We start from the raw sequence: 18,257 nt of genomic DNA on the forward strand, positions 1-18,257 counted from the left end.
GCACTAGAATCACCTGAACCTGGGAGGCAGAAGCTGCAGTGAAGCGAAATCATGCCACTGCACTCCAGCCTGAGTGACAGAGTGAAACTGTCTAAAATATACACATACACAGATATATATACACATATATACACATATATAAATACATATATACATTTATACATATATACACATTTATGCATATATATATACATAGACATATATAATATATACACATATATAGATATAAATACACATATATACATATAAAATTTTTCAGGCTAAATTTGTTTATTTAGTGGGAAATATTGAGAAAATTTTCAGAGAGATGTTGTTCTAAATAATATTCTTATTAAAATATTACAAAGTTAGGGATCACAGTCAATGATATAATTCCAAACAAAGAATGTCAAATTTTATAGTGAAAATTTTTGTTAGTAAAAATTGTAAATTTTGAATTGTGACATTATAATTTTCTAGTTCAGATAAAGTTTTCTGTCTTCGTGTTCTTAGTTGCAAAAAAGTGGTATTTGTTTTATTTGCTTTTTGTTTTCTTTTCTTTTTTCTTTTTTTTGAGATGGAGTTTCACTCTTGTTGCCCAGGATGGAGTGCAATGGCATGATCTCGGCTCACCGCAACCTCCGCCTCCCAGGTAAAAGCCATTCTCCTGCCTCAGCCTCCTGAGTAGCTGGGACTACAGGCATGCTCCACCACACCCGACTAATTTTATATTTTTAGTAGAGACGGGGTTTCTCCATGTTGGTCAAGCTGGTCTCGAACTCCTGACCTCAGGTGATCCAGCCGCCTCCGCCTCCCAAAGTGCTGGGATTACAGGCATCTTTGTTTACTGAGAAAAAAACAATTTGGTTTTCTGTCTTCTGCTCAACCAGGAGAATATCATGTAATATCTGTAATTCTGTATAATGAGAACTTATTAAGGGAAATGCTAAATTCTTTTCTAGCTCTCTGATGTGATAATTTCAATTAGTTTGTTTACAGATTATACTTAAAAAAAACAGCTTCATTTAATTTTAGCAGAATGACTTAATGTCTTTACAGTGTGCTTTAGGATCAGTTTACCTTTTATTGCCTGAGCTGGCTGCCAAATTGTCCCTTTTTATGCTTTACAATTTAGAGTTTAGCATACACCAAATCTAGCACTTGAGTTCTAGCATTCCAAATATTTTCAACTTCCAATCGATCTATGTGTTTTTGAATTTTGTAATCTCATTTGGTATATAATCAAGGAACATAAACTATGATACCCAGATGACAGGGAGTTGTAAGGACTTCTGACAGCATTAAAGGAAATATGCAACAGAAACTTTTAAAACAAAAATCTACTTTGAGAAAGGCACGGTATTTTAGAAACAGAGAGCCATGAAATTTGCCTCTGTTAAATTGTATTTTTATGGCATTTCTTTTAGAACTTAATCCAGAAAGCAAAAACCTACTTCATACACCATCCACGGTAAATGGCTTACTTAAGTGGTATTGACACACAGCTTGCTTTGTCATTCTTATAAACTTCTCTCCCTCCCTCCCTCCATCTTCCTTCCTTTCTTTTCTTCTCAATTGTGTGCTTGCTTGCTTGCTTTCTTCTTTCTTTCTTTCTTTCTTTCTTTCTTTCTTTCTTTCTTTCCTCTCTTTCACTTTCTTTCTTTTCTTTCTTTTTTCTCTCTTTCTTTCTCTTGCTTTCTTTCCTGCTTTCTTTCTCTCTTTCTTTCCCCTCCCTCCCTCCCTCCCTCCTTCCCTCTCTCCCTTCCTTCCTTCCTCCCTTCCTTCCTTCCTTCCTTCCTTCTTCCTTCCTCTCTTCCTTCCTTCTTCCTTCCTCTCTTCCTTCCTTCCTCCCTTCTTTCTTTCCTCCTCTCCTCTCCTTGCCTCTCTTCTCCTCTCCTCTCCTCTCCTTTCCTCTCCTCTCCTCTCCTCTCCTCTTGCTTATTCTTCTCCTTATGTACACTCATTTGCTTCTATATATGGTCAGAATAAGACTCATTGACATTGCAGAGTACAAATATTCTCACATGTAAGTACTCAGAAAAAAAGAGAGCTGTTATCATTTAGTGTATGGGAAGAATTTAAACAAGAACTGTGCCTCAGGCAAGTTACTTAACTTTTTATTAGATAATTACGTTTCATTGTGAGGACTCAATGAAATGTTTGCCGGGCACCTAGCACAGTGACTAGTTCATTGTCAGTGTACAGTTAACATTAGCAAGTAGCAAAATAGTGTAAATAGCAAATATGGTGAAAAAGGTATCAATAAACTTTCTTGTTTTTAATCACTTCCAGATCTATATGAAGACTGGAAGATGAAAAAATAATGTGATCAGGATGCATTTGGGAAATAATCCGTTTATTCTTTCAATCAATACTCTTGAACCTGCACTATATGCTATACTATGTTCTAGGGATACAATAATGAATAAAATAGAGTCTGCATTAGCAAAACATAGTCTAAAAGAAAAGAAACTTCAAATGGTGGACAGTCACAGTTAGGATTGAGACACTAGGTGTAGCAGTTTTAAACATGTCTTCAGAATTATTTGACACTCCTTGTCTGGAGAGAATGGACTTGTGACTGATTTGATCAATAAAGCACAATAAAAGACATGCGTTGTGGCTTCTGAGGCAAAATCCCAAAAGGCCATACAGCTTCCACTCTATTCTGCTCACTCTTAGGGCCCTCCTTTAATGATGCTTTTTCGGGGAACCCCCCTCTATAATGTAAGAAAATTAAGTCACATGGAGAAGGCTCAGTCATCCCACACCAGGCACCAGATATGTGAATGACAAAGCCCCCAAATTTTTTTGATTCTTTAATGTTCAGGTTTTCCCACCTGACACCCCAGGCACTGTGGGATAGATGTAAGCTATCGCCACAAATACAGTGCTTTGTCTGATTCATCTGATGGAATCCATGAGCAAAATAACTTTGTTGTTGTTTTATATCACTAATTCTGGGATGGTTTATTTCACAACAGTAGTAACTGGAGCATTAGGTGATGCTTGAATAGGAGTGCTTAATTCAAAACTAGGCTAAAGACTATGAGGTCATTATCATTTAATGATCCAGGGATATTTTTAAATCCCTCTAGTTGAAATTATTTAGATAATTTTTTCCCTCCCTTCCTTCCTTCCTTCCTTCCTTCCTTCCTTCCTTCCTTCCTTCCTTCCTTCCTTCCTTCCTTCCTTCTTCCTTCCTTCCTTCCTTCCTTCCTCACCTCCCTCCTTCCCTCCCTCCCTCCCTCCCTCTCTTCCTTCTTTCTTTCTTTTTTCTTTTCCTTTTGTCTTTCTCCATCACCTAGACTGGACTGCAGTGGTGCAATCATGGCTCACTGCAGCCTCAAGCTCCTTGGCTCAAGCAATCCTCCCACCTCAGACTCCTGAGTGGTTGAGACTACAGGCATGTGCAACAATGCCTGGCTAACTTTGTAAAGTTTTATAGACACAGGGTCTTGCTGTTTTGCCCAGGCTGATCTTGAACTCCCAGGCTAAAATAATCCTCCCATTTTGGCCTCCCAAAGTGATGGAATTACAGATGCAAGCCATCACGCTTGGACTGTTTTAAGTAAGAATGAAATGACATGCAAGAACTCATGGGTCCAAATGACAATCACTTATTATTTATCTGATAAAGAATATATTCCTTCCCCAGGTAGTATCTCCCTGAAATTTTATTATAAAACTAAAAGAGCATAAAGAGTTACGGTTAACTTGTAGCTACATACTAGTGTTCATGATTAGAAAATGAACATTTTCATCAAAGAAAGAAATACGTAGTGTGTGATGCTTAAAACTGAATTAATAACCAAATCTGTCAGAAAATTGAACGGAAACCTTAGTGTCACTATTAAGAGTCCAAACGTCTTAAAATGGTGCTCAAAACCACCTTAAACCTGATCAGAGCCTCCTCTCTCCCTCCCTACTGCCCTTCATCTTCTGAACTCCTAAGTTCTTCAGACTGTCTGTCCTTTTCTGAAGACTACATTTTCAGACCTCTGGGCCAGGGCTCAATCACTTACCTTATCCTGACAGGGCCACTGAACCTTGCCACCTACCCTGATTCCCAGAGGCATACTTATCTTGCCTGTCTTTGCTCTCCCATGGAACGTCGTCTCTATTTATATGTAGCAATTATTTGATTCTACATTAGGTTATGTTTCCTTCACCAATGGAAAATTCTTCAAGGACAATATTATGTCTAATTCATCTTGTATTCCCACAATGCCCATTTTAGGTACTCAATAAAGAGTTCATAAATGTTTAAAAACAATATGAAAAAAAGGAAGCATTCAAAAAACATTAGCAGAATCTCCATCTACTCTTCACTGATTCAAAAATTTGATCCAAGTATTTGAAAAACAGGAACAAAAACAAAAATCACTGCACTTCGTTGAAGTCATAAACTTCATATTGTGGAAATTGCCAGTTTTCTTCGGAAAAAATTAGTGTCTCTATTCATGAAGACATCTGTATCGTTCCTACACATAATTTGGTTCCACTTATAAAATCTGCCTCAATGAAAAAAATTAATGTATGATTTGGCAGGGCTCACAAATGTCTTGTTTGCTCATTCAGCAAATAAATTAAACCAAACCGTAAGATGTAAATCATATTCTTCCTTCATACAGAGCCTACCTTTATTTCTTTACTTTCTATGTGTCTAGACTGAAAATTAACACAATCTTTAAGGATTAGTGTATGCAATTTTATCAATCATTAAATAGTTCTGAGGAAGAATAGTAAGCAAACATTTTGTCTATAGTATGTTTTTATACTTCCTGTTCCTAGTGGGTCATATATTCTTCTACTGTTTCATAGAAATATTCTCATTCACTAAAAATTAAAAATATCTTTATGGGTGGTGTCATGTTGTCTGAGTAAAACTGTGGACCAAATTTATTAATGAACAAGGGACTAAAATGTTTTAAAACAAATTGGATTTTTCAGTTTCAGTCATACCTATAATTTCTACAAATCTTAAAACCACAGCATATACTAGTTGCTGATGTCTCTTTTAATTCTTGACTTATATTTTGGGGGTTTAAACTTGGCTATGTTTTTTGAAACCTGAAACTTTTCATCATCTCCTTCTGAGTTGCAGCAACATATGTCATTAATGAAGGGAGTTGGGTAACTTCCCTTGCTATTGTTCTTAAATCAACACATGACAGACACCAACACCAATTAGAGAGATCTGCCTAAGGCACAGAATGTTGAAAAAGATATCTGTTGAATGAAAGAGGGTTGATATAAGAAAAGAAAAAATACTACAAAATTGTGTGAAGGATAAATTGAATAACTATAAAAAGAATATTCATATATTGAGGAAAACAAAGTACAATGCCTAATCCAAGTAAACTATAAAGAATTACTGGAGCTTAAGAAAAACTTAAAAGCATCTAGAAGTAAACCGTTTGCTTTCATGAGTCCACAATCAAAAGGTAAAGCAGCATTAACACGTAAAAATCATCCCCAAACTTATATTAATAAACTATAAGATGTATGAGCTGGAGAAGATTGCTAATGGTGGAAATAGTCAAAGGCAGGTCATATTACAGTGTACATGACACAGAGATATTGCTTATTACTTTCTCAGTGATAGTGTTTGTCATGACGTGTGTGTGTGTGTGTGTGTGTGTGTGTGTGTGTTAAGGAGGTGTACTTATAGCACTTACGTGCTTTCATGCTGTATGCTGAATATTTTCATTTTTACTCTATTAAACTTCATGTATTTTACACATGTCATTTCTTTAGCTTTAACTTTTATGATGTGTTTTGAGATAACATACAGAAATTTCTGATCCCACTAAGTATGATCACTATATTTCCACAGAGAGAAGACAGTGGGAGTGAAAGAACTTCGTAAAAAGAGGAAGGCAGTGAAGTAGAAAGAATCTAGCAATCAAATAAGAGGAGGAATTCTGGAACTGTGAATAAGATGAAGAAAGCTAAGTGGTCAGTTTAAAAACAGACTTCTTTGTCCCTTACTGATTTGTAAAACTTAAAGATTCTGTTGATAGTGGGATACAACACATTGACACCTGACAGATGAAAGGTAGGACTCTTTGTTACCTCTCCAAATGAGAAGGCTGTCAGAACCACACAGGGGTTGGACCCTGGGACAGGGTAACAGCAAGCTGCAGCTGTAGAGAGCAGCTATGTATGGCAAACAAGGTGGAGTTAGCTGGTTTTCCCCTCCCTGTGGATTTGCTAATGTGAATAATTCTGAAGACTCTAGAGCAGAGAGTCTCCCCCAAGTTGTCTGATATTTGGTCCCAGGGGAGATTAAGGTGAGTGTGTAGTGGCTCAGAGGATGAGAACTCACTAAGGGAAGTGGTTGGAGTGTGGGCTGCATTGGCTGTTCCTGCGTGTGTGTGTGTGTGTGTGTGTGTGTGTGTGTGTGTGTGCCCCCCGCCCCACACACACACGCACACACACATACACGAAGTAAAAAAGAGCTGAATAAACTCTAAATACAAACAAGGCAAAGAAAACAGAGAAAGTAATAGGGAAGAAAAAAATATATGTTTGCTCCTGAACAGAAGATTCTTTACAAGGTTATTTTCTTCTTTTAACCTGCAGGGTCATGACTACCTACTTCCTCACACTCCTCTCCAGGTCTTTTGTTGTCAAACGGGGCAGCTCACTTATATGAGCATCAAATCTTGACCCACAATCATGTATTAGTTTTAATGTGTTTTATTAGAATTTAAATTTACTTCACAATTTAGTAATGAACTGAGTCTCCCACACAGTTGTGTGACAACTGGTAAACAATTAGAACTATTTATAATTTCTACTTTTATTTAGGAATATATTCGCCACTATTTGGTGTTAGAAATTTAAAACAATCCAGACGTATCTGTAAGAAGTGGTGGAATGTAGGCAACTGAACACAGTTTGCATTTTTTCTTTCTTTCTTTTTTTTTTTTTTCCTTTTTTGAGATGGAGTCTCACTCTATCACCTAGCCTGGAGTGCAATGGCACAATCTCAGCTCACTGCAACCTCCACTTCCTGGGTTCAAGTGATTCTCCTGCCTCAGCCTCTCAAGTAGCTGGGATTACAGGTGCCCGCCACCATGCTCAGCTAACTTTTAAAATATTTTTAGTAGAGGCGGTGTTTCATCACATTGGCCAGGCTGGTCTCGAATTTTTGGCTTCAGATGATCTGCCCGCCTTGGCCTCCCAAAGTGTTGGAATTACAGGCGTGAGCCACTGTGCCTGGCCTTTGCTTCTAAAAGACTCAATTAACTTTGATTTACCCTCTTCCTGTGCCCACTGACCACACGATAGATCCCTCTAGTTATCAGATAGGCATCTCAAAATTAAATTGTCTAGAACTAAAACCTTGATTTTCATTCCACTGAGCATGAGACAAGACAAAACAAAGCAAAACAACTTCTTCCCATCTTTCCCATTTCATTAAATGGCAGCATAATTTTTGTAACCTCTTATCCAAAAAAAAAAAAAAATCTAGGAGTTTTCCTTGTCTGTTTCTCACACCACATATCCATCTATCAGAAAATCATAATAAAATCTAAATTGTAATTTAAAATAATGAATTATATCATGGATGATGTATGTTTGTAGAGTAGGATTGAATGCTCACATAATTCACCTGGTTTTTTAGAAGATGAGCATACTGAGAAGAAAGAATAAAAGAGAAGAGAATAACCACTCAAAAGATCTCCCTGACTTTTATCTCCTCTCCCCTCATTTATTGATTCTGCCATAGGAGTTTGGATCATACTCCTTAAAGATGCAATTCTAAATGCTGTAAGTCTGAATGTTGAAATTACGAAAGCCGACTTGTGGGGATGAGATTAGTGTGGTTTTGGTTGTATGCAGCATAGTTGCATCATGTTAGTAGCATCATGTTAGATATAACTATGATTTTGTTATTGCCTCTTTTTGGAAATTAAGTATAGTTTAAGGAGATGCATATGGTTGCTAAATTGACAAGGAGTAGATGTGTGAACTTAATTTTAGGTGTGTCAGTGTGTCAGTATAAGGAATACCTAGAAACCTGTTGAAGTTTTGTTTTGGGTATGTCCATGATGGTGTTTCCAGAGGCGATTAATGTGTGAGACTAGATGGTTTAGGTAGGGAAGATCTTTTACTGTTAGCTCTGATAATCTAATCCAACTCCGGATCTTGATTGGTATGTTCTTATTCTGCATCTTATTTTGAAGTCAAGTTTGTTTGACTCAGTTCCTAGTCAGCTTATTATTAAAAATAGAAATGCAATCCCTCCGCTTTAAGAGGCACTTTGAGTCTCCTGGCTATTCAGCCTGCTTAGGCTTGGGAGCTAGTTAAGAAGACATCTTCCCTGACCCCCATCTATCCTCAACTGATACCAAATCCAAAAGAAAAGAGATTATTTCTGTGTAGGATTTGAAACCTTCTCGTGACTTTTCCTGGTTAAAAGTTTTTCCTCAAAAGCCTTCTTCGGTATTCTTTTCATGAGTTCCTTCTCATACTTCTATGAGGCATCTGACTTCATTCTCTGTGATGCAGAAACTTCAGTATAGGGGGCAGCTCATCTGGCTTGGAGTTAGGATACCTGACAGAAACACACTTCTTTTCAAAAATGATTTTTTTCTCAAATAATTTTATTATCACATTTTAACTTTTAAATATAAAATCCTTCTTGTTTTTATCTAAGAAATTTTTTAAAATGATATATAGACTCCCCACACCTCCTCATACAGAAACAAAAAGAAAGGATAGAAGGAAGAAAGGAAGGAAAAGAGAGAAGAAGAGAGAAAGGAAAAAATGGAGGAAAGAAGGAAGGAAGGAAGGAAGGAAGGAAGGAAGGAAGGAAGGAAGGAAGGAAGGAAGGAAGGAAGGAAGGAAGGAAGGAAGGAAGGAAGGAAGGAAGGAGAAGGAAGGAAGGAGGAAGGAAGGAAGGAAGGAAGGAAGGAGAAAGGAAGGAAGGAGGGAAGGAAGGAAGGAAGGAAGGAAAGAAGGAAGGAAGGAAGGAAGGAGAAAGGAAGGAAGGAGGGAAGGAAGGAAGGAAGGAAGGAAGGAAGGAAGGAAGGAAGGAAGGAAGGAAGGAAGGAGAAAGGAAGGAAGGAGGGAAGGAAGGAAGGAAGGAAGGAAAGAAGGAAGGAAGGGAGGGAGGGAAGAAGGGAGGGAAGGAAAGGAAAGCTCTGTTGCTTCAAGTAAGTTGCTTGAAGTTGCTTCCCATTTGTGTTGGGAAATGAGCATATTTTCAAATCAGTCAGGCTCAGGCATGAGTTGAAATCTTACCTTTGCTGCTTAATAGATATGTGTCATTAGGTAAGCTTTTTAAAACCATTTTTTTGTTATTAGAATGAGCTCCTGGAATGCAGGGAATGTGGCTTCATTTTGATACAAGTGCCTAACACAGAGGAGGTCGGAGAATAAATGAATGAGTGAACCAACAAACCATGAAGCCACTGGATGTCTAGAGAGTAAAATGGAATGGTAGGAAGCAAGGAGGGGAAGACTCAGAGAAAGGATGTATAAGATTCTCTAAACATTTGTATTTTTAATGCTGCTAATATCTTTATCTTAGGGAATTGTTTAATGAGTCAATTAGAATATTTGGGTGCTCACTTAACAATAACATACCTAACATTCATTTAAAACTTGCTATATATCAAACAGTAAACTATTTTACATGTATTAACTTGTATAACTCTCAAGACACGCCTATGAGAGAGTGGTATTTGTTAATCTCACTTTACAGATGTGGAAACTGATACTGAAAAGGTAAAATAATTTGCTTATAACTTTTAGCAAACAGGCGAAGAAGCTAGAAGTGGACCCTGCCTGATTTCATCCATGACCAAATCTGGACTCCAGATTACTCTGCTAACTGTAGTGACTACTATATTACAATTTACTATGCCTATTCCTTGAGAACTTCTGTGGGGATGATGGCTGGTGAAACTTCTTTGCAAATGACTGTAGAGACTAAGTGACTACTGTGATCATAGCAGAATGGCAATATTCCTTTATGCTAGGAAAAGCCCCACTGACACTGACCCCATCCTCGGACAGTTCTCTCTTTGGGCTTGGAGTACTGCCCTTTTATAGGATGCTTCCTGATCCATTATTTGGAGCTACAAAAATGCTTTAATGAGATCACTTTAAGTGTCATATCTCTAAATGCTTTGTATAAATCAACAGTTGGAAAATATTCCGTATTTGTGACCTATGTTATAGTTACAATAATGGAAGTTTCAGCAAACTTCTCATTCTTCAACAAAATAATCCTAAATTTGAAATTATCAGTGTACTTAAAAATCAATTAATAACTGGAACAATATCTAACTGCAAGAGAATCCCAAGAAATGTGATACTAAAATCTCACTTGTAAGTAAATTGTGCTAGGAATAAAGATGCAAAATTAATAACTGGTATTGTCTTTACAGAGGGATCTCCATTTAATTTTCCTTTGATGAGCACAGTTCTTGCTGTATCCCTTCTATCACCCAATGGCCCCCACTTTTTCCTCCCTTGGATATGCAGTGGTTTTGTGATTTATTTATTTACTTATTTATTTATTTACTCAATTATTTGGCAACCTTAGGCTTGGTATTGTGATAAAGACTTGAAATATAAGGATGAATAGCCTAGTCCTTACTCTCTAGGACTCACAGTTTGGTAAGTGAGATAGACGCATAAGCAAATAACTGTGATACTACATTATAAGTGAGAAACAAAAGAAATAGCAAAGTGCTCAGAGCACTGAACATAGAATCACACGAAAAAATATCTCCACCAGAGAGATCAAGAGAACCACAAAGAAGGTGACAATTAAGCTTCTCCTAGAAGAGTGAATCAGATTTCTTCAGAGGGAGACAGTGAAGGTGAAAGATCATTTTGGTCAGCATGAGCAAAGGCTTGGAGGTGTGAGGGTCTAAGATGTTTGCGATGTTGTGACATTACATTGCATCAAGTCTACCAATGACAATATATAAACATATCTGTTTCATACTTTATAATGAAACCATCCGTTAATTGAGACCCTACCTCACTTTTTATTGATTTTCCCCTTAGTTTAGTTTTCTTACAGTCAGATTTTTAAAAAAAACTGTAGGTCATAAAACAAATTTAGTAGTTCTCTAATAGCATTTCTTTTAAATTGAATAGTATAGAAGAGACTATAATAATGTCAAGTAGAAAAATATCAGAGTGCAATATAATAGGAAAGTATGTAATGTCTTGTGAAACATGTTTAGTTTATTTGTGTCTATGTGTGTTTCTATGCGTCTGTTCCATAATGTATTTCATATTGTGGGTCACAATAAAAAAAATTTGAAAGCCACTGCAGTAGTAATATTTTCTATTACTTTTCATTGCACTCTTGTTATATTGGTTATGATTAAACCTTGAGTCCAAATGAACCTTGGTTTTTAATGAAGTGACAAGTGACACAGACTGACCTCATTTATAAGCCTGGCACACAGGCAAGCATCTGTTTTGGTGAACTCTAGTTACATTTTACCAGATGAAATGCTGCTAGCTTGGGAGTGAAACTATCGTTTGTAATGTTATTTTAACATTACTTTTCTATTCTGAGTTCTAAACTGTTAAATTAGAGACAATATGTAAAGATATAACCAATTAGTTGTATATTTTCTGAGACACCAGCTTCTTCTAAAATAATCATTCGTTTCTTTCAACAATTATTGAGTGTCTACTATATGTCTAATGATATTCTACATGCTAGAGATATAGTGGTGGAAAAGACAAGAAAGGTTGTTGAAATAAACATATTTTACATTAAACATTTATATTATACTTGAGGTACTTGTGATTAAAGTGGCATGACATAGACTTTTTTAAGATTTAGAAGCAAACTACAAGACATACAAATAAAGAAAACGTAAAAAAAAACCTTCAACTAAGACAACAGACGTCACACCACAGAATGTACTGCATAGGATATTTAAAACTAGATGAGGCAGGGTGTGGTGGTCCATGCCTGTAATCCCAGAAACTTTGGAGGGTTGAGGTAGGAGCATCATATGAGGCCAGGAGTTTGAGACTACCCTGGGCAACATAATGGGACCCTGTCTCTGGAAAAAAAATAAAAAAAATGATAAAAAATTAGCCAGAGTTGGTGGCTGTATTAGTCTGTTTTCACTCAGCTGTAAAGAACTACCTGAGACTGGGTCATTTATAAAGAAAAGAGGTTTAATTGACTCACAGTTCTGCGTGGCTGGGGAGGCCTCAGGAAACTTACAATCGTGGGAAGGCAAAGGGGCAGCATGGCGTGTCTTACATGGCGGCAGGAGAGAGAGAAAGAGGGGAAGTGCCACCCTTTTAAAGCCATCAGGTCTGTGAGAACTCCCTCACTATCATGAGAACAGCATGGGGGAAACTGACCCGATGATCCAGTCACCTCCCACCAGGTCCGTTTCTCAACATTTGGGGATTACAATTCTAGATGAAATTTGAATGGGGACATAGAGCCAGACCATATCAGTGGTGCTCACTTGTGGTCCCAGCTACCCTGACACTGAGATGGGACGATAGCTAGAGCCTGAAAGTTCAAGGCTACAGTGAGCCATGGTCACGTCCCTGCACTCCAGCCTGGGTGAGAGTGAGATACCGTCTCAAAAAACAAAAATTAAAAAACAAAAATTAAAAATAAATAAAACTAGATAAGACAAATGGCATATTTCATGAAACGATTTTTAATCTATTTCTTATGTAAAAATTAGAAAACATATGCTTATACGTAACATGATTTGCCAAAAAAAATGAGTCTTGCACAGGAGGGAATTAATATTTTTGCTACTGTTGTGTTACACTTAAAAAGTTTAAAGTTCTCCACTGAGAGTAAAGTAATAGATTTTTTAAATTGCGTATTAGATGGAGAGTAAACCTTGAACTTTACATACGAAATTTCTTTGATTTATCCTTTGTAATTTTACATATGAATGGTGGTGGAAAGTAATAGCATTTATCATTTAAAATTTCAGAAACAGTCTGTTTTTATTCCTAACAGTATTTGTAATTACCATGCTAGGATTTATAAAATTTATTCTCTTTGCCTTATGACATTAAAAAACTATATTTCAAAATATGTCAATTGAAGGCCTTGTATTATAGAGTAAGATGCTAGGTTGGGAAAAATAAACATATTTGACCTCACTGAGGAAGTGTTTTAACAAAATGTAAATAAATGTTTTAAGTTATTATTAAATATATTTCTTCATGTATTTTTTAATACCATTGTATGTCTTCATACTGCTTTCTGTATCATTATTCTCACTTGCTTCTCAGGCTGTTTTTTGTCATTTTTTACTGCTCCTTTGAAGCTGTTTAGGAATATAAGTCTTTCTTGGTCACTTCTGGAAATTTATTTTAGCAAATTTAACCCAGTGTCTATTTCCGTGTTTTTAAATTTTTCCTCAAAGTGTCCTCTAACCTCAATTATTTATTGAAGGTTTGCTACACTTTTAAGAGTGAGTACTACATATATTATTTTCATTTGGGAGAAGGACTAAGAGAGAAAAGGAGAGTTATCTACACAGGAGGAAAAAAATAACGTCTTTACTGATCATTTTTAAACTCAAAATTTAAGTATTTCTTAGAGAAATGAGAAAATTCATGTTTGAGGCAATGTTGAAAGTTTAGAATGTGGGACACACATAGTAACCCAGAAACTTCCCGTGTTAAAGTCTTCTAACTGTGATCACTTGACAATAAAAGCTAAACTGTTTAAATCTGACTTGACTTTTCTTTTTAATGGTGTTAAGTTTCAAAGATGTATTTAAATATTTTTTCATCTTATTAAGTGAAGTATTTGCTTCCTTTACCTTCACATGAGATGAGCTATAGTTACTTCAGCTGGGCTACATTTTTCTAAGGTGAACAGTTTGGGTTGAGTCCACACTAAGCTAATAAAATACTTAGACAAAAGATAATCTTTGATAAATGTATCAGTGAGTGATCAGAATATATAAATAGAAATATCGATTTTGAAAAACACAAGATAAAAATCAAATGGGAATTTTTACATATGCTAAAAAAATTAAAAACACTATATTCGTGTCTCTTCAGAAATCTTTTGTGTTCTCTTTCATCACAAAAAATAAAATTATTCAGCGCAACTCTTAGCTGTTAATGAAAGAAGAAACACATTCTTTATTTCTCCTGGTATTTTTCTTTTGGCTCTTTCTGAGAGACAGAGAATCTGCCATAATGCAAAATTTAAGACAAAAAAAAAAAAAAAAAATGCCTGGAAGAAATGACATGAAGATGTAAGCCTCCTTTTCTTTCCCCCCAAACTGTATTTAGCATTGTTCCTGAATCAACAAAAATATTGCCTTACCCTTTGCTTTTTATAACACCAATAATGAACAATGTGACAAGAATATTCATATCTGGGGAGAAATAGGATGCAAGAGTTTGAAAGTTCAAGGTGCTAAATTTTTTGAACTCATTACATATATGGATAATTCTTAAATTAACATTTATTGGTTGATGTTTTGATCAGGAAAGATTATCAAGAAGATTTGATTTTTTACTAAATTGTATGTGTTCAGACACGCAAAATTCTTTGTTGGGGCTCTAGGAATACTCAGATCTGATCAAATTTTAGGAAATTTTATCATTCAGATTCGTTCACTAAAACTCATCAGTAACGAGCTCTGTATGTTGTTTTTTATGTTTATCCAGGCTGTTATGTAGAGCTCTTAAAAATGCTGTTTCTCCTTAAAATTAAGAATGACTATTTCTTCCTTCTTTTAGAAAGCTAAGGAGGAAATGTGGAGCTGATAGCTGCAAAACCAAATTAAACTAAAATAAAAAGTCTGGAGTTCGATGACTCCAAACTTTTCGGTCTGTTTTCTCTTTATTACATGTATTGCCACTAGAAGCAAATAACTGATGCAGTTTCTGCCAGATAATAGCAATAATAAATGTGAAATGTGAATAATTTTTTAAATTATATCTAAAATCATCTACATCATTTAGCTATTGTGGATGTACAGGTAGTTTCTATTTGGGAGTGGGGCTAGGTAACTCATCATTATAAAAATTGTATCCAAGCAAGGATCAGAACACCTGTGCCACTGCCATTGTAAACATTGGATGGCAATATACATGAAACTGATGAACATGAGAACAAAACAAAATAAAAAGTGTAATACGTTTTATCTATGTCCTTGGGAAGTGGTAACCTGTGGCAATCAGTACACTCAACAAGCAGTCCCCGCGCATTAGAGGTGAATCAGACACTTGAACATCTGTCCACTTCATGGAAGACGTTTCATCTCAGAATACACGTACTAATAAACAACAGTTGGAGACAATTGTCTCTGACATTCAACATAATTCTGAGCTGAGGCTGAGAGAAGGAAGGGTGGAATTGTATTTCCTTTGGTAAAGCAAAAACAGCCGTGAGTGCAGCCTCTTCTAAAAATCTGATACTTAAAGAGAATTGTAAGACATCAAAATGTTCAATTTGGAATGAAGAGTGGCCGAAGTTACTGGAAAGCTCGTGCCTCCGTCTGCAAAATCACTGGCCAGGAAAGCAAAAACTTTTCCAACACCCAATTTTAATATTGTGCTAAAGCTATTGACTCTGTTAAACCTCTAGAGTTAAATATGATCCCCTCTCCACCCCCCACCTTTTCTCTTAGGTTAGTGTTTGGGGGACAAGGAGGGGGCTGGAGCTTGGCCCCAACCTCGGAATTGCTGCCAAGGGCTTGTAATACAATCTCTCCCCGTTTGAAGGGTAAATCTGTGTCAATTGCATTTGCTGTCCACCAGAAAAAGTAAGCATTTTACTTCCGCTCGGTCTATGAGGACTGATGAAATGTAGGAAATCTGTTTCTGGCAGGGAGAAAAAATCGTTTTCCCAAACAGCACTAAAAGGAGCCATCAGAGAAGTATGAAGAAGGGTAGTGCGGCTGTAGCTGCTGCCGCTGCCTCCAAGCTGGTGGGGTGCGGGGATCGGCTGCTGCAGGACCTGCGCCTGGAGGGGGCCGGCCCCGAGAAGCTGCACGAGCCCAGCCCGGAGCCCAAGAGCCTCTGAGAGCCGCCAGCAGCCCAGCTCGGGACGCGGGGGTGAGCATGACTGGCTGGCCCAGTTCTGCGCCAATGCCACCGCAGCGTGCGCGCTCTGCAGCCGGGGCTCACGGGAGCCCCTGCCTGTCTACTGCACCCGGGGCGGCGGGGGAGGGAAGCGGTCATTAAAAAATAACCTCAGTAACGAGGCGGGGAAGAGTGAAGAGCGGCAGACAGTTGTACAGGCTTTTTCTCTAAGAGTGGGTATTCGCTGCAGGGGGTGACTTTCTGATTCCCTGGAAACAACCATGTGTTCCTTATCCCTATTGTGGAACACCCCAGATGACCGCAGCACGTAAGCCCGCTGGGGTGGCTCTGCAAACCAGGAACAGAGTGAGGATTTTTAATGAACACATCGATTATAAATGTACACATATGCATTCGTGCACAAGAATATCTGTAATGCATGCTCAGCATTGCCTGTTATGGGGGCGGGGGGCGGTGGGTGGGATGGAGCCAGAATGGTCTTAAAGGGCTGACCCTGAATGTTTTACTTCGGTCGTTGAGGCCAGGGTGGGAGGAAAGAGCGCCACATGTGGGATCTGGGGTGATACTCACTGTTTGTCTCTGATAAGTTTGATGAAGTTAAGGTTTTATGTGAATAAACAAACGCTAGCCCATCTATATCAACACACGTTGGGAAGATTTTGCATGGTATTGTTCTTTTTGTTCGGTCCAAAGTTGAGACTGGAATCTGAAATTGTTTGGGGAACAAAGGAGGCAATTTTGGTTTGGAGACATTATTTACACTGGCAAAATTAAATTCTGTCAACTCAGTATGGTAAATTACCATTAACTTAGCCCAGACATCCGAAGAAGTTTCCATTGTCTTGAATGAAGAGGGAGCAAAAGCGAGAGTTAACATACTCTATTTCTACATTCCAAAAACAGTTGAGGTTGGGGGAGGGTTATTATCTTCCCAGTTAACCTTTTTGAAACCACAGTCTTTACCCTCTCCATTTTCTTCATCTTCATCCTCTCACCTCCGCGATCTTCTTACAGTGAAGTGTTTGCAAAACGTTATTCTTATAAAATTATCTCCTCCAACCCTCTCCAACAAAGTTAGGTCAATTGTGTATGGGAGTTCTTATGCAAAGGAAATAAGATCTGCTTGTGCACAGGAACATCCATTAGACATTCTAGTATTAAAATAAAGGCTCGGATAGGTTGGATGTGCCAGCCTGGCAAAGGAAGAACACCTTTCCTCCCCACCTATCCCCTGAGATTCATAGAGGCAAGGCAGATAACAAGCCCTGTGCTCATTGCTTCTTTACCCCAAACTCTTAGCAGTGTGGACACTGATTAACTGCAGCTGGGGTCTGATTCGCTGAGCTTGTCTTTGATATTGATCAATGAACTCCTTCTCAAGGAATGCTTTCCTCTAACTGCGGTGAAGGTGGTGGCTCTGGTGGTCCTCTCCAACATGGGTGTCTGGGTTTTGACTGCCTAAGAGAAGGTAAGGGACAGATGGATGAGGCATGGGACAGTGTGCCTTTGCAGTGCACATTGGAGACTTTGCACAGGGCTGCCTGCATGGTCCCTTACGTGGAAAAGGTAGCTTGGATTTCAGCCTGAATGCTACTGAAGTTTGGGTTTATTTCATTACTTTATTGTTAAACACTATACTGTGGAGTTATGGACTGTGGTTTACTGGGAAATAAGTTCACATGGCAAAAAATTATTTCACCTGGTGCAAAAGGTCATGTGATTGCCCTGGAATTTTTTTAGCATCTTGGTTAGAAACTTCAGTTAAACCTCAAACTTTCAAGTATGGTGAAATATCTGGTCTTATATTAACCTTAAGTATGTTGTGTGTTACTTAAAAATCTTACTTCAAGACTGGAAGTCTGCACTGCAGACTCAGGGAAACTTTGGAAAGCTAAGTTACCTTGGTTGAAACGGCATGATGAGACTATAACTGTTTACAGAGAGACTCCTGTTTAAAACTTCAGGGTATGTTGTGAGGTTAGTTTGGTACCTTTGTGGTTTTGATATTAAGGTCCAAACAGGATCCAACTGGTTCTTTAAACCTGAGCAACTAGGAAGGTTTCCACTCAATGTTTTTTGACTAGTAAAATGAATTGGAGTAAAAGTAGAAAATAATATATTGTCAAAATTAAGTAAGAGGCTTATGTAACTTTCTGTATTAAATGTTTTCAGGGTCAATACAATTAAAACTTTGCTAATTTTACTCCCTTATGAGACCATGTCATATA

At 37.5% G+C, this 18,257-nt stretch overlaps 1 protein-coding gene across 3 annotated transcripts in view; it reads left to right on the top strand.

Moving 5' to 3' along the window:
* The window catches only part of GAS2 (growth arrest specific 2), a 178,615-nt gene that overhangs the window by 19,867 nt on the left and 140,491 nt on the right, over window positions 1-18,257 (top strand). Inside the window, exon 3 of one of the 3 annotated variants that reach the window (XM_030918690.1) lies at window positions 5,819-5,940. The gene's annotated coding sequence lies outside the window, so the exon portion shown is untranslated. Of the gene's footprint in view, window positions 1-5,818; window positions 5,941-15,752; window positions 16,337-18,257 lie in introns of those variants that run through there. The other 2 variants (XR_004053711.1, XM_010381052.2) reach the window with 2 other exon arrangements.

Source organism: Rhinopithecus roxellana, chromosome 15 (assembly GCF_007565055.1).
Source record: "Rhinopithecus roxellana isolate Shanxi Qingling chromosome 15, ASM756505v1, whole genome shotgun sequence".
NCBI lineage: Eukaryota > Metazoa > Chordata > Mammalia > Primates > Cercopithecidae > Rhinopithecus > Rhinopithecus roxellana.